Below are 16,224 nucleotides of genomic sequence, written 5' to 3'. Positions count from 1 at the left end.
GATTTCAGTGAGTGAGGAGGGGTTGTTCGGTGAATCTAGATTTGAGGTGTTTACTTGGATGACAACATATCGACACACCTATATTGGTTAGGTTTTGGATGGTTTGATCACAGAGAAGGTATCAAGGTCAGTGCTACCAGTAAGTTTCTCAAATTAGGTTTTCTTTATGTTGCCTTGATGAATCTGGACGTTATGTTCTTAATTGGAGCAGTAAGGGTGGATTCCAGCCAAGTGTGGTGCGCTTTGGGGAAGTTTGCAGCAAGGAGGTCTTGTTGTGGTATACCTTGTTTCCAGGCAGCAATCAGCTCATCTTGTTCCGTGTTCAACAGCGGCTGAGCTTGAGGTATGGTGTAGGAATTTGGATACGTATTGTAGTTAGATGATCATGTGTAGATTAATTCTTATAGGTAGGATGATGGTAATATGATTAGAACTTTACCCTAAATTAGTCGTGAGAATTTTATTTAGCTATTCATTGAATATTAGCTAAATAAAAAAAATGTATATATTAGTGATGCAGGACTTTGATTCGAGATGGTGTCTCAACGAGGGATCTATTTCGGATACAATCCTCTTATTGGAGGCGGGTATTTTGACTTATCTTTTTAGATATGTCATTTGATATGTATAGTAATTTTTAACAAGTAGTAATAATTATGCTTCTTATCTGCATCGGTTTGTCATTGCCGGATACCTGTTACAGGTTTGATTTTGCTTACTTGTTATGCATTCCATGTTAGTACCCACTTGATTTTATATGCTTATAGAGGTAGTGACATAACCATGTCTTATTATGTTCAGGACCTATGTTTTTATACTTTATCTGACCTGTGTACCTAGACCATTGATTTGATTCATTTATCCTATGGTACACATTATATAGAGATGGATAGGATCAGGATATTTCCATGCTTAGTGTCATGCATCATCTCGCATGATTGCATGCTATGCGATTGTTGGCTCCATTATTGTTGAGCACATCGCTAGTTACATGGATTTGCACACAACCACTCATGGATTAGTGGTTTCTATCAGGCAGGGTGTGTTGCAGCAGGTTGCTCTGTCAAGGGCTCCGTTGGTCCACTCATGGGTAGTGTGACACAGCGTTGTAGCAGGACAGGGATCCCTCCTCTGGACTGGCACAGGGAGATGAGAGCATTGTGCTCCCCCACTTATGATTTGGGGTAAGGAGGATATGTGTACTCTGATAGCATCCCGTCCACTCGGTCACTCATAAGGAACAGTGATGGCAGATGATGTGCGTAGATTATATATACTTTTAAGCATATTTTGACGCACATGCACATACTTTGAGCATGCTTTATCTATGCATTTTCTTACTTCCAGCTTTCCTTTTAGCATATTTACTCTTTTTGTTCGGATATCTGCTTTTGTGCATTTTCTATATACAGGGGTCGAATTCGGTGAAAGAATTATGTTCGAGGCCAAATCTGCAAGCGAAGCTAGAGAGGAAGACGCTGTTCCTGAACCTCACACGGTCTTGAAGATTTGAAGCCAAAAGGAGCCAGGCCGTGTACACCACACGACCATGCAAGGTTTCTAGAGGCAGAGGCAGTGCAGGTCGTGTAGATCTACACAACCATGCAAAGGGAGTTGTGGAAGAAGCATGTCACGACCATGTATCACACACGGCCGTGTAAGGTAGGCAGAGAAGGGAGTGGCCTTGGTCATGTGAACCTCACACGGGCGTGCCTCGGGGTCGTGTGGCGCCCAAACCTCCCCTCTATATAAGGCCTCTTTCATGAATTGAAAGGGGATCTTCCCCCTTTGGGGGGAATCAAGATTTGGAGCGTCCTCCATCTTCTCGGATGGATTTTCAGACGATTCAAGGGCAGATCTTCAACGCTTCGACTCCAAGATTGTGGATCAGATTCGGAGACGATTCTTCATCATAGATAAGCTTTCTTTCTTCCTCTTCTTGGATTTAGGATCAAGAATGTTTGTAATCTTCCTCTCTTCGGATTTCTTTCCCCATTTTATGGAGTAGATTTCTTTGTTCTAGGATGGAGGGAGTAATTGTAAGGATGATTTGATGTAAAACTCTTGTAGTTATGCCAATTTCCTATTTCTATGATTTTGCCCTGTTTTATCCATTCTTTCTTGTGTGGATTATTGTGATTAGGGCTTAATTACCATGCTTGATTGAATGTTTGGATATCTTATGGATCTTGTAGAGGTAATTCCTCATTCGATTTTCCGAGGGACGTACGTGACAGACATGCCCGTGAAAGGATGTTTGAGGGATGATCTTGAAGGTGAAATAGGGTTATTCAAGGGGGTAGGATAGATAGTATGCATTAATCTTTGTATATTTATGCAGTTGATAAATTGTGAATTCCTATGTTGATTATCCGAGGGACGTTCGTGACAGGAACAAGCCCGTGTAAGGACAATATAGATTCATACCTAATTGATCACATTTAGGTATAAATTTTAGTCCTAGGTCGGTTGTCTATTGCAAGAGAGAACCGACAACCTTCTACAAATAATGGACAATTAAGGAATAAAATTTGGTAGATCATTTACATTTAATAACCTTATAAAGAAACCAAAACTCCTAGAACATCCCTTATCATCACCCTTATTCTTGTTTCTTATTCTTTTATTTTTGTCTTTACCTTTCATAGTTTCACTTTGCTTTTGTGAATCGATTGATTAAATGTTTAGCTAATTCGCGTTGAGACATCTTTAGTAGTTATTCCAGTCCCTGTGGATATGATATCTTTTATTATTACTTACGACATTTTCGTACACTTGTGGAACATCAACAAGTTTTTGGCGCCATTGCCGGGGACTGCACTATAACATTAGAGATTATTAATTGAGTTAGACTAAACATAACTCTTCTTTTCTTTTCATTAGCATAATTGTAACTAATCTTTAGAATTTTGTTTTTCTTGTATATCTTTCTACTTCTCGTCAATTCCTTTTTGTTGCAATTCTAATTCTGCATTTTTAATTTAGAACATTCTAGTCTAACTTTTCTCCCTTTTGATTTAGTTTCTATCTTCTTTTCTTTTGTAAACATATCTTGAAATCTTGTTCTTAGCATATGTATTATTCTAGATATTTTTCTTGTTCCTTTTATCTTTTCTTTCTTGTTTTCATTATGCACTTTCTTTCTTACAATTTAAATTTTGCATTTTCTTTCTTGCTTTTCATATTGCATTTTATTTCTTGCTTTTGATTCTTGAATATCCATGAGCACTAACATGTCAAGCAGACCCATGAGAAATTTGTCTACACCCTTTTCTTCAAGATTTTTATCTCCCATTATGCAACCTCAAATTGAAGTAGAAAGTTTCCAACTAGACCCAGAGTTAATTTTTATGATACAAGACCACAAATTTGGAGGAGAAGTATCAAAAAGTCCTTATCTTCATCTTGAAATATTTTTAGAGATTTGTGATATGGTGAAATGTGAAGGAGTATCATCAGATGCAGTTCGATTGATGACATTTCCTTTCAGTATCAAGGATAAAGCAAGGACTTGGTTATATTCTCTCCGTCCTCAAAGCATCACAAGTTGGGAACAATTGGAGAAGCAATTTCTGAATCATTTTTTCCCTCCAAGCAGAACAGTGTATATGAGGAATTGCATAACAAATTTTGCTCAAGCATACGGAGAATCATTATTTGAAGCATGAGATAGATTTAAGAGTCTTCAAAGATAGTGTCCTCATCATGGTTTTGAAAAATGGTTGATTCTGCACATATTTTATGGAGGAATTTCTTTCTCAGATAAGAGTTTATTGGATTCATCAGCTGGAGATTCTTTTATGGACAAAAGTATAAATGAAGCATATATGTTAATTGATCAATTGACATTGAACCTCCATGAATGGTCGAACATAAGTTGGATGAAATCTCCCTCAAACATTCAAGAAGTGCAAGTCATAAATGCTATAGATCCTGTCAAATAAATTGTAACTCAACCATCTATGAGTTTTGAAAATCACAAGTCACAGAACGGGGAGTTCAAACATTTAGGGGCAAAGATTGAAAGTATTGTTTCAAATTGGTTTAAAGAAGATCCCCCTCCTTCGCAACAAGATCTAATGAAAAGTGTGAAGATGTTGGGTTGAGAATTGAAAAAAATCATGAAGAACTTCTGAAGAAGGACATGTTTAGAATTGAGGAGAAGAACAATAGAAGACCACATGAACTCAGTGCCATTATTCCAGAAGGTTCCCAAATGCCACAAGTACCTTTCCCTCAACGATTGATCATACCAACACTAGATAAGCAAGTTGAATCTCCTCCACAAGCTAAAAGGGAATATGGAAAATTAGAAGTACCTTTCCCAAGACCTTCACTAAGGGTTCCTTTTCCACAAAGGTTAGTGGGGGTCAATGAGAACTATGACTTTAAAAAATTCTGTGACACTGGTAAGGTAGAGTGCAGATTTTTGAATTTGTATAAAGATGAAGACTCTTCAGATGAGGATTGTGAATATAAAGCAGTGGTAAATAAGTTTTCAGATCTACCTCCAAATTTTATAGGGTGTTGTAGTGACATTAAATTTTCAAATGATGAATGTGATGTGGTAGATCAATTTAAAACTGCAAGTGAAGTTATTAATCCTCCTATAGTTGATTCTCCTATTGAGGATATTGATGTGGGTTTTTTTTTATGTTTGTGTTGATGATGTTGATATGGAACAATGTGTAGGGAGCTGTGTTGTGGAAGCAACATCTTAAGAATCACCTCCTTTGTCCACACAATCCTTAGATGTTGTAAGGGTTGCAAGGATTGAGCATGTTGTGGAACAATGTGTAGAGACTTATGCAGAGCTAGCAGAGTCTTAAGAATCACCATCTTTGATATCATCAACATCTGAGCCAGAGCCAGAACCATCATTTGATTCAAAGGAGGTCACATCTACATGTTTAGAAATTTCAAGTATCTCTCAGCAAAGTAAGGTTAGTATTTCTTGTGATCTTTTGAAAAATTTTATAGAGGTACCTATCATTGACTTTGTTGGATGTGATTAAGTTTTTATTTCTTATTCTGTTTATCTTAATATGGTTATGACTCTATCTTATCTAATATGTTTGTGGGAGATTTGTATTTTCTTTGCATGTGCAGATTTCACTTGGGCTAATAATTGGAAGCTCATACTGAACCGTCTTCGACCACCTGAAAGAACTTCAAAGAAGATAAAGATAGAGAGAGCAATACTTCATTTTTTTAATTCCTATATTGAAAGCTCCCTCCATAATAAGAGCCCTTGGTAGGAGGGTGTTGAAATGTCTTGCCCCTCCAAGAGTGAGATTTCGATAAATCTAATGAGGTGGTCGAGCTAATGATCTTAAACAAGCGCTTCTTGGGAAATAACCCAAGTTCATTTTCTTTGTTTTCATTTGTCTTTAGTTCTTTCTACTTTCATTTCATTATTTATAATAAACATGTATCCTCTACTTAATTTTTGTTGTCAATCTTCTTTTATAGGACTCAAAGATTAGAAGGAGTGTAACTACATGATGGAGAAGTTAATGACATGGGCATTTGGCATGCATCATTTGGTAACTTCTCTTACTTTTAATCTCCTCCACATTGTTTTTAGTTTTCATTGGGACAATGAAAAGTTTAAGTCTAGAGGGATGCATTAGATGCATTGAATTGCTTTGTTTGTTTTTTTGTTTTTGCTTATGTCTTGCATTTTGTTTTGATTTCTTATGGCATTCATCTTGAGAACATCAAACTTCACTTATATGCTTTCTTATCTTCAAGTGAAAATGTTAGCACGTTCATTATCTAGATTCATTATATTGCAAATGATGCTAGTAGTATACTTAATGAACCTCTTTTCTCTATCTTAAGTAGCATGAAATAAGCTAAATATCTTATGGAGATGAGATTTAGTTTTGGCTTGACCTTAAGAATCTTATCTTCACTTCACTTCTACTTGATGCTTGAATGATTGATATCATTGAAATAGTCATGATTCATCTTATTTGTTTAGTACTTGGTTTCCATGGTGATTTCTCAAACTTCATTTTGGTTACTGGATGAGGCTCAAATCATGTAAGCTCATTTGGAAAAATCAAAATATCCCAACATTTGTGCTAAAAGTACATTTGTAAATAAGTTTTGCACAATGCAAATACTTATGAAAAAAAAAAGTAAAAAAAAAAAGTAGAAAAAAATTGAATAAGAGATATAAAAAATAGTTGTCGTGAGTGGAATCTAGCAAGTCACCCCTTTGAGACTGAGTTAGTTTACTGGGGAAATGACTGCTTAGCTTCTCTTGAGATTGAGCATGCCTTTGAGACCTTGGGTTGATTGAGAAATATGAACAAAGTGTGTGGCAAGTAAGTGCCTATAATCAGGCTAAGAATATTATATAAGGCTAAAAACCTTTATGCTCGGGTGGGTTTTGCTTGACCGAGCATATAGGAGCGCGGGGACACTCGCTCGGCTTGCGATCAGATGAGGCTTAAAATAAATAAATAAATAAATAAAAACTCCTTAGCTAGTGCTGCCTACCTGCTATCAACATACTTATAATTTCATCAGCGAAACGTGTATATCCTTTACGGGACAGTCGATGAGGGTATACGTTCTACCTTCTTCTATTTTTTTTTGTTCATCACTTACTCTCTAGTTAAAAATAGAGCAAGAAGTGACACATGCATAGCTAGTTCTTTAAATAAGTTTTGCATTCAATTCATAGGGTACACCGAGTTAACAGTACACACGATATGTACAACATAAAAACGAGGCAATGTACCATGCATGTATCTAAGCCTACATTTTACAAATCATTCTGACCACTAATATAGCTCACCAAGAAAGTGTAATGAGGCGTCATATTATCAGAGAATTTAAAATTTAGTGAGTGAAATGACCATATGCCTAAAGACCCAGGAATTGAAGAATGCATAGTACGAAATAGATGATGGACAAACTCCTTCAAGTTATTAACTTGCTTCTTGTCCAGTTTGACTTCTATATTGACTTGAAAAGTCTTACTATCATGTATCATTTTTATATGGGTAAATACACAAAACGAAACTAACAAATCAAGATCGAATTCAACTCCTAAAAAAGCAATTCTTGGCAAAGATACAAAGCCAAAAAATCAAGAACTCCAAACTAAAGGAAACAATTATTTGAAAACAAAGATTCTGCAAACACATGCACACAAAAAAAAAGGAAAGGGAAGAGAAGAGAAGATGAGACTAACCAGCCAACCATTAAATCCTAAAGCACTAGCTAGTTCTGTAAGTCGTAAGTCATTCAGCATACATTTGGGAAGACTCCTTTGACGAAAGCAAGGTATCACAAATTACTCTACCTTCATCCCATTCAACCAAGAAAGTTCCTAAAACCTTCATATCCATTAAATCATGCAACAAAGAAAAAAAGAATAAGTCAAGTTTTAATATAATAGAAAGCAACATCATGTGAATCAAGCTGACTGAATGAACTTAGGTAAGAGAAACTTCCACACTTTGATAAATGAAAGGTTAATAAGCAAACAGAGTATAGGAAAGTTAAAAAAAAAAGACTGGATGAAGGAAAAAATGAATCTCAGAGACATACAAACGTATGTGCTTTGAGCAAAATTAAATAGAATGTCGCAGATCAATCAACCACTGTTTTATCTGCAGCAAAAACATGAATAAAATAGTGAGGTATAGTTCATAAAGAAAATCATCACCGTAATTATCAAGAACAGTGGAGCTGGAGCCATCAGGAGAGAATACCTTGACGCTATGGGTGTGGGCGGAGTTGGTCCAGCACGGCGGCGGTAGCATGACCAGGTCATGCGAGAAGTAGACGGAGACATCCATGAGGTACCAATGCCAAATCGCGTATGCTCCCGGGTTGCCGCTCCCTTGCACTCGTAGGTCGTCAATGTACCTGCCCTTCACGTCATGGCAAACGAGGATCCTACGACGGGGGGAAGAAAGGCGGCGGAGGACAGGAGCGGGACGGAGGCGCGGTTGAAGGGGAAATGAAAGGAGCGGAGGTAGGAGCGGGAGGCGAGGGCTTTGAGGCTAGTGATGGGATAGGAGATCAGGGGAGAGGGCTGCGACGGGTCGAAGGGAGGATCCTATGGCTTGGGGTTGCGCTTCAGAAGGCTATTGCGATGGTAGAGGATGAAGTCGACTAGGGTTTTGAGGCACTTGTAGATCTCGCGCAAGTGCTCCATTTGGTGTCATGGCATGAAGAGATCGTCCGAGGAGAGGGAAAAAATGGCTTGGGGTTTGAGAACATGAAGGAAAAACATGGCGCCGAAAAGATTTTCAGAGAGAGGGGAAAGCAAAACTACGAGGGGGAAATGACGAAATGAATAAAGTCAAAGACAACGGTTTTATCAAAATTGTTGTCGTAGCCCCTAAAAAGCGCTTAAAAATAATGGTTTTAAAAAATCATTGTAAAAAGTGTTGTTGATTTAAAAAGAAGTCGCTCAATGATAGCAGTTTTCACAAAACTATTGTCTTTTATATTTAATGGGAGTTCAAACAATGGTTTTGTCAAAAATCATTGTCTTTGGCTAAATTCGCAACGGTTTCTCTTAAAATCATTATCTTTATAGTGTTGTTTTTTAATATTTTTGTTGTAGTGATACGGACCATTTCAAGAAAAAAATAAACATCGCATAAATCTCAATTATTTTAGGAAAAAGGTAATGACATGAATAAATCTTACATTATTTATGGAATTAAATAATGACAACATAAAGATCAGAATGGAAGGAAAAAGTTTGTCAATCTTGGTTATTTTAGGAAAAAGGCAATGACATGAATAAATTTTACATTATTTAAGGAATTAAATAATGACAGCATAAAGATAGGAATGAAAGTAAAATATATTTTTTTCTCTATAAAAGATGATCTTTCACAACCGTCACGGTATGCATCGATATGCATACCCATACACATCACTATATACATAAAACTCTAATATTCATTTTCTTCATTCTCTAACTTGAGCGTCGGAGTCACCAAGCTGAGGAACCCCTTGACCGTTACTTTAACCCTCTTCTTGCTATTTGTTTCCATCTAGGCTCCTCTAATTGGTATCAGAGCCAGGTTTGGGCAAAAGGAGCCAAAGTTTGGGCGAAATTTCAAGTAAGATGGCTGGAGGCAACCACAAAATCAGAGAATGAGTTTCCATTCTTGAAGCCTTAATCGATGCTATCCCTGAAGGAGATGTTGTTGATTACAATCTTATAGAGAAGATTGCTTATTTGGAGGCTTCTTTGGGGTGGTCTTTGATGGAGGAACTCATGCAAATCTACAAAGACAATGATGCATTGCACTCCGAGATGGTTGTTCTGTGAAGAGCGGTTTCTTCAAGTGCAAAACATGGAAGGGATCGTCCTGCAATAAAAGTTCTAGAACCCAAGTCCTATGGGGGTGCACGGAGCACCAAGGAACTTGAGAACTACTTGTGGGGCATGGAGCAGTATTTCCTTGCTGCTCGAGTGCCTGAAATGGAGAAGGTGACAATTTCCAACATGTACCTTAGTGGTGATGCGAAGTTATGGTGGAGAACTCGCATGGTGGATGATGTCAATGTTGGTCGGGAAAAAATTGACACTTAGGCTCTATTGAAGAAGGAGTTGAAGGCTCAATTTCTTCCAGGCAATATCTCGTGGATGTCACAAGATGGGCTGAAACATCTCAAACAGAAGGGCTCTGTTAGAGACTATGTTAAAGAATTTACTTCTTTGATGTTGGATATTTCCAACATGTCCGAGGAGGACAAACTATATAACTTTTTGTGTGGTTTGCAATCATGGGCACAAATTAAACTTCAAAGGCAGAATGTGAGGGATCTTCCTGGTGCTATTGTTGTTGCTAATGCCTTAGCCGATTTTCACTCCAACAAGGAGAGTTTGGAGGTTTCTTCCCCTCCTAAATTCATGAAGAATCGAAAGGAGGAGGTAGAGCGGAAGAAAGATTCGGCTAACAATCACCAGAATGGCAAGAAGGATCATTCTATAACCCAAGGAAACAATAACTTGAAGAACCATGGTTGTTTTCTATGTAATGGGCCTCACTTGGCGAGGGATTGCCCCAAGCGAGAGAAGTTGAATGTTCTCTTGGCGATAGAGAACAATGAAGGCCATGAACGGGAAGTTGTTTCTCTAATTAATCCTTTGCAAATGTTGAATTCAATTGTTAGTATTGATGCTAACAAAAATGAAGGAAACATGGAGGTATACGTAGAGAATACTAGCAAGGTCATGGGGACTATGCTAGAGCGGGAGGCCAGACTACAGAAGTGTTCGACGAGGGCATCAAATTCATCTAGTGAGGGTGGTTTGTTAGCCCCCTAACTTGGAAGCTAGGCTGGACACAAGGATTGGCTTGTTACTCCTTTGATCCAGCTTATTGGGCATGTGTGTGATGTTAGTTAGAGCCCTAGAGCCAATCATTTGATGATTGTATGGACTCATGTATATCATATTCTTGTATCTATATTAAGGTATTTGGTTTTTGGTTATTATGCTTATTTGTATTAGTGCCAGATAAAATAAGTATAGTAACGTCCTTGAGTAGAAGGTTCTTACCTATATCAATCGATTGGTTGAATCGATAGTGAGATGATATAGGGAACACTGCTCTAAATCATTCCTAGTCGAGTATTAACATTCAGGGATAATGTTAATACAATAAGACTAGCATGTAGGTCAGCTCAATGACTTGATCTCACAAGTCATGGATATAGAGATATCAAGCTGACACATGGGTATGCATTAGAGAATGTATACTGAATGACCCGCCATAAGAAAGTATCATGGATTGTTATATGAGTGTCATATACTTTCTCATGTGGCTATTAGTATGACTATTAGTCCTTTGACCTGAAGTCACCATGGATCCCTACATAAGGAGTTATGTACTTTGGTTTCGTCAAACGTCACCCGTAACAGGGTGGACTATAAAGGCGATTATTGGGTATGTAACAAATTATGCAGAGGGATGTGAGTGATGTAGATGGGATCTATCCCTCCCATATGACGGGAGCGACATCAATATTCTTGATAGAGTTAGACCACGAAGTGTATGGCCATGCCCAAGTGAGTCAACATGAGATGTTGAGCTCATTTGATTGAGTGAGTCTACTTGGAGTTCAAGATTTAGATTGATTAGAGGATGACACGGTCTATGCCTCACATTGATCAATCTAGATGTCTAGGATAGAAGGACAATGTCACATATTGTGAGGAGTCACAATTAGTAGTCACAAGGTGATGTTGGATCTCAACATTCTTGTAACTTGGGTAGTAATGATGTGTTGCTAGATACCGCTCATTACTTATGCTCCTAAATGAGTTTAGGGGCATTGCCAACGTTACAAGAACCTATAGGGTCACACACTAAGGACAATTAGATGGAGATTTGGTTCATACGATGAACCAAGAGGATTAGATTCATTTGATGAATCAAATTGGATTAAGAGTAATCCAAATTGGGCTAATTGAGTTAGACTCAAGTTGATTCATGTATTTAATGAGTTTAATTTAGATTATGACTCATTAGATCAATTTAATTTAATGAATTAGTTTCATTAAGTTGGCTTGAATCAAATGGTTAGATTAGATCAACCATGAGAGAGATTGAGTCAAGTTTGACTTGACTAGAGAGGAAGAGGAAGAGTCAAGTTTGACTTGACTCTTTACCACATCATGAGTGAGGTGGCAAGATGTGGACCAATAGTGTTGTTCCACATCATCTTGCTTTGCCACCTCATGGAGGTTACAAGCCTCCATTGCATTTAATGTGGGTTGACCACATTAAATGAGTGGAGGTTACTCATTTGCCACATCATTGTGAGGTGGCAAGATGTGGACCAATGGTAATGGTCCACATCTTCATTATGTGCCACATCATAGGAGTTACACCACCTCTTAATGGCTTCACATTAATTGTGATTAATGTGGAATGGGAGTTACACTCCATGGAGTGGCCGGCCACACAAATGTGGTGAATGAAATTTGATTTTCATTCAAGGCATTACTTCTTCTTCTTCTTCCTCAAGAGAGCTCTCTCCCTCTCCTCCTCTTGCCGTGACCACACAAGATGCTAGCACACCTTTGTGTGAGGTCTTCTCCACCTATGTGTCCGTGTGGATACTTCTAGAGGACCGACGCTTGACGGTCTAGAGATCCGGCAACTCTTTGGACGAGCGGGAACGCGAAAGGGCACGCAACAAGGGTAAAGCTCTCAACACATCGATCTAGGAGTAGATCTAAAGGTTTTTTTTTGAAACTCGTACTTGTATTTCGTTCGGTTTTCCTTGCACGGATCTACGACTTTGGGTGATTCGGGGTTTCTGCGACGCGAAAAGCGGTTTTCGCGGTCCGAAAAACCCAACATGTGAGGCACATGCTAAGCATCGAAGACTCTAGACAATGCACGGGGGCTATCCAAGCCTAAGTCTTGTAGGAGGCAGACTTGGCAAATGTTCAAGCCGTGGAATGGGCGCAAGGCATGCTAAGCGAACAGACAACGTGGGGTTGTCCAAGCCTAAGTCTACAAGAGGAAGACTTGGTAAATCAACGGGCGTGGCATGGGCACAAGCCATGCCAAGCAGCAGATTGGAAATCTGCGGGGCGCTATCCAAGCCCAAGTTTGTAGGAGGCGGACATAGAAAACCAGCAGGCGTGACATAGGTGCAAGCCATGACAAGCAGTAGATTGGCAGTGCACGGGGCACTATCCAAGCCCAGTCTATAGGAGGCGGACTTGGCAATCCATCGAGCCTAGCATGCAAAACATGTTAAGCAACGAAGTAACAGCGTGGGGATGTCCAAAGCCCAAGTCTTACTAGAGAAGGACTTGGCAATGATCTGGGCGTGGCTTGTGCATGAGGCATGCCAAATTAGCGGATACGGTAATGCGGGGGGTGCTACCAAAGCCCAAGTCATGCATGTGGAAGACTTGGCAATCGGGCAACCAAGGCATGTGTGTTGGGCATGCCAAGCAGCAAAGGTGCAGGCAGATGGACTTGTCCGTGGCACCAAAGGAGCGGGTAAATAGACTTGTCTGTGGTGCCAAAGAAATGGAGTCGTGGACCGAGCACTTGGCATGTATACAGACTTTAGCACGGGGCCAAAGAAGTGGAGCCATGGACCGAACACAAGGCGGACAGATGGACTTGTCCATGGTACCAAAGGTGGACAGATGGACTTATCCGTGGTGCCAAAGAAACGGAATTGTTGTGTGAACATTGGGCGGATAGACAGACTTGTTCGTGGTGCCAACGAAGCCAGGCCGTGGTCAAGCACAAGGTGTGTAGATTGACACTTGGCATGGACCGATGCAGTGAAGCCATGGGGCGAAGCACAAGCGGTGCATGCTTACACTTGGCATGGGACCAATGCAGCATGATGATTGGCAAATCACAAGGTGTGCAGGCTGCCATTTGGCATGGTACCAATGCAGCCAAGACATGTGGACAAGATGATTTTATAAGTTAAGTTGGTTTTATACTTGTGGCACAAGTGGTTGGTGCAACCATATAACCTCCTTTGTAATCGCTGCCTATGGATGACAACTAGCTAGGCAAGGTGGGGCATTGGCAAAGTACTAGGAGTGCATGAGTACAAAGTGTGCAAAGGATGCACATTGTGAGCAAATTTGTGGAGAATTTGTGAAGGCGTAGCGTGAAGAATTGTGACCAAATTGCGAGGGATTTGTATGGGCAGATCAAGAGTGATTTGTAAGTGATTCTATATTGTTCAACTTGTATTCCTTTATTAGTGAAGATAATAAAGCTTGAGAGTTTTCCCGTAATCGTTGGTGTTGCTTGCTATGGCTTTCTTGTGACTTTGAGGCGTCTTTGCCTTGGAATTTCTTTGTGTCTTTATGGTGCATTCGTTGATAGGCTGAATTAAGTGCAGGACTTTACTGCCACACAGGGAATTTAGCCATTAAGTAATATTCATAATGGGATATGCATGGACATAACTATATAGCATATATTAGTTAATTTAAAAACAAAAAAAAAAAAAAATTGGTGCCCCTCGAATTTGTAGGCATGAGGCACTTGCCTTACATGTTACATAAGGTTTGGCTCTGACAATTTCCTTTATATAACTTAAGAACATATTATAAGAGATGCATAGGATGAATATAATATTTTACTATAATAAATATAACGTACTAATTTGAGTAACCTACCTATAGAAAGGCAGGGTCGACTCAAGACATGGGCCATTAAAACCTATGCCTAGGGCCCCTATTATATTAGGACCTACAAATTTTACATATATATACTTATATAAATTGAATATGAATATTAATTTAAAAGCATATGAGTATGGATATTAAATATTTAAAATTATGGTTAAAATAAATAGTCGAGATTTATTTTTATCAATAATTTTAATTTTTTACTAGCTAAACTATATTTGATCAAAATTTTTAATTTTTTTATAGATTAAATTTGGATCATTTTTATTTTTTTACTCGTGTTAGATTTAATTGATAATTTTAATTTTTTTACTATTAAAATTAGATTTAGTTGGTAATTTATTTTCATTTTTTTATTAAAATTTAATTAGTAATTTTAAATTTTTTAATGATAAAATTTTAATTTATTAATCAAAATTAAATTTTGTTAATAAATTAAAAATATTTATTGGTTACACTTAATATATATATATATATATATATATATAGTCGAGATTTGATTTTTATCGATAATTTTAATTTTTTACTATTTAAGCTATATTTGATCAAAATTTTAAAATTTTTTATAAATTAAATTTGAATCATTTTTATTTTTTTACTCGTGTTAGATTTAATTGATAATTTTAATTTTTTTACTATTAAAATTATATTTAGTTGGTAATTTATTTTATTTTTTTATTAAAATTTAATTAGTAATTTTAAATTTTTTAATGATAAAAATTTAATATATTAATCAAAATTAAATTTTGTTAATAATTAAAAATATTTATTGGTTACACTTATAATATATATATATATATATTTTGATAAAAATATTTTTAAACGTCAAAAACATATTCAATAATGTAGCATTATTTCTTTTTTAAATTTTATTTTTCTTTCACCTTTTTTTAATAATTCATCATCAATATTTTCTAGCTAAATATTTTTTGGATAAATAAATTTTATTAATAATTTATCAAAGTTAAAATTGATAAAAAAGCAGCTTAGTTCATGAAGCTCCCGTCAATGAGGGATTCCGAGGAAGAGTCTATTATACGTAGTGACTATATCTAGTACTCAAACCTATTTCCTCTAGGTCACACAATAATTTTACTGTTGTGTCGAGACTTTTCTTCCTCAAAGTTAAAAATAATTGTTATTTTTAAAAAAAAATTATAATTAAAATGTATATTAATAATATTACAAAATTTATCATTGTTTCTAAATTAGATAATATAAAATATTTTGTATTTTTTAAATTTACTAATAATAAAAAAATGAGGTTTGTCATAAGATAAAGTTATTGCTACGTGGCCTAGTTGATCACCGCTTCTAATTGTATAAATAATTAATGACAATATATGAAACGACCCTTTTAAATTTTACTAACAAAATTAAATGTCGCCCCCGGGACATGGTTGAGTTGGCTAATATGAGGTAGATATTGTTACAATGGACAAGGTGTCGAATCTCGACAAAGTCAAGAAAAATTCTCTCCCCACAGTGGCCAACTGCAGATTTCTGATTTACCTCCTCACAGATGGTCGTAGGGTCGGTCGTGTTGGATTGTTAGGCTGGTAAATTTCACCTTTTGATATAACTAATAAAATTAAATGTTTCTAATATTTATTTTAAAAAACTATTAAATTCCTTTTTCGTCTAGGATCTCAAGAATGTTTGAGACGACCTGCAGAAAGGAAATCAACTGCTTAACCAAAACACAATTATTGTATAATCGCCATAATAAATAAACCTAGTATAACTTTTTAATATATTTTTTAAAAAAATTAGCATTGTTTTTTCATATCTAAAATATTATTTGTAAGTTTTGTTAAAATCGGCATCCATGAAATTCTATCCAACAACAATAACAATAACAATCAAGTCTTTTCCCACTAGGTGGGGTCGGCTGTATGAAACATTTTACGCCATTGAGCTCTATCTCCTATTATATCATCATCTATATTTAAATAAATTATATCTTGTTTTATTGTTACTAACCAAGTCTTTTTTGGTCTTCCTCTTCCTCGTTTGATATGCATGTTTATCATAGTTTCACATCG

The 16,224-nt window shown here is 37.0% G+C and overlaps 1 non-coding gene across 1 annotated transcript; it reads right to left on the bottom strand.

Annotated features, from left to right (window-relative positions):
* Window positions 1-3,606: 3,606 nt before the first annotated feature.
* LOC122035546 lies at window positions 3,607-3,712 on the bottom strand. Its single transcript, XR_006127092.1, has one exon. It is a non-coding gene; the product is annotated as a small nucleolar RNA R71 (small nucleolar RNA).
* Between the last annotated feature and the right edge of the window lie 12,512 nt (window positions 3,713-16,224).

This window comes from Zingiber officinale, chromosome 11B, assembly GCF_018446385.1.
Source record: "Zingiber officinale cultivar Zhangliang chromosome 11B, Zo_v1.1, whole genome shotgun sequence".
Taxonomy (NCBI): Eukaryota; Viridiplantae; Streptophyta; class Magnoliopsida; order Zingiberales; family Zingiberaceae; genus Zingiber; species Zingiber officinale.
Note: the sequence above shows the minus strand (reverse complement) of the source record. Positions and strands in the feature narration are given on the sequence as shown.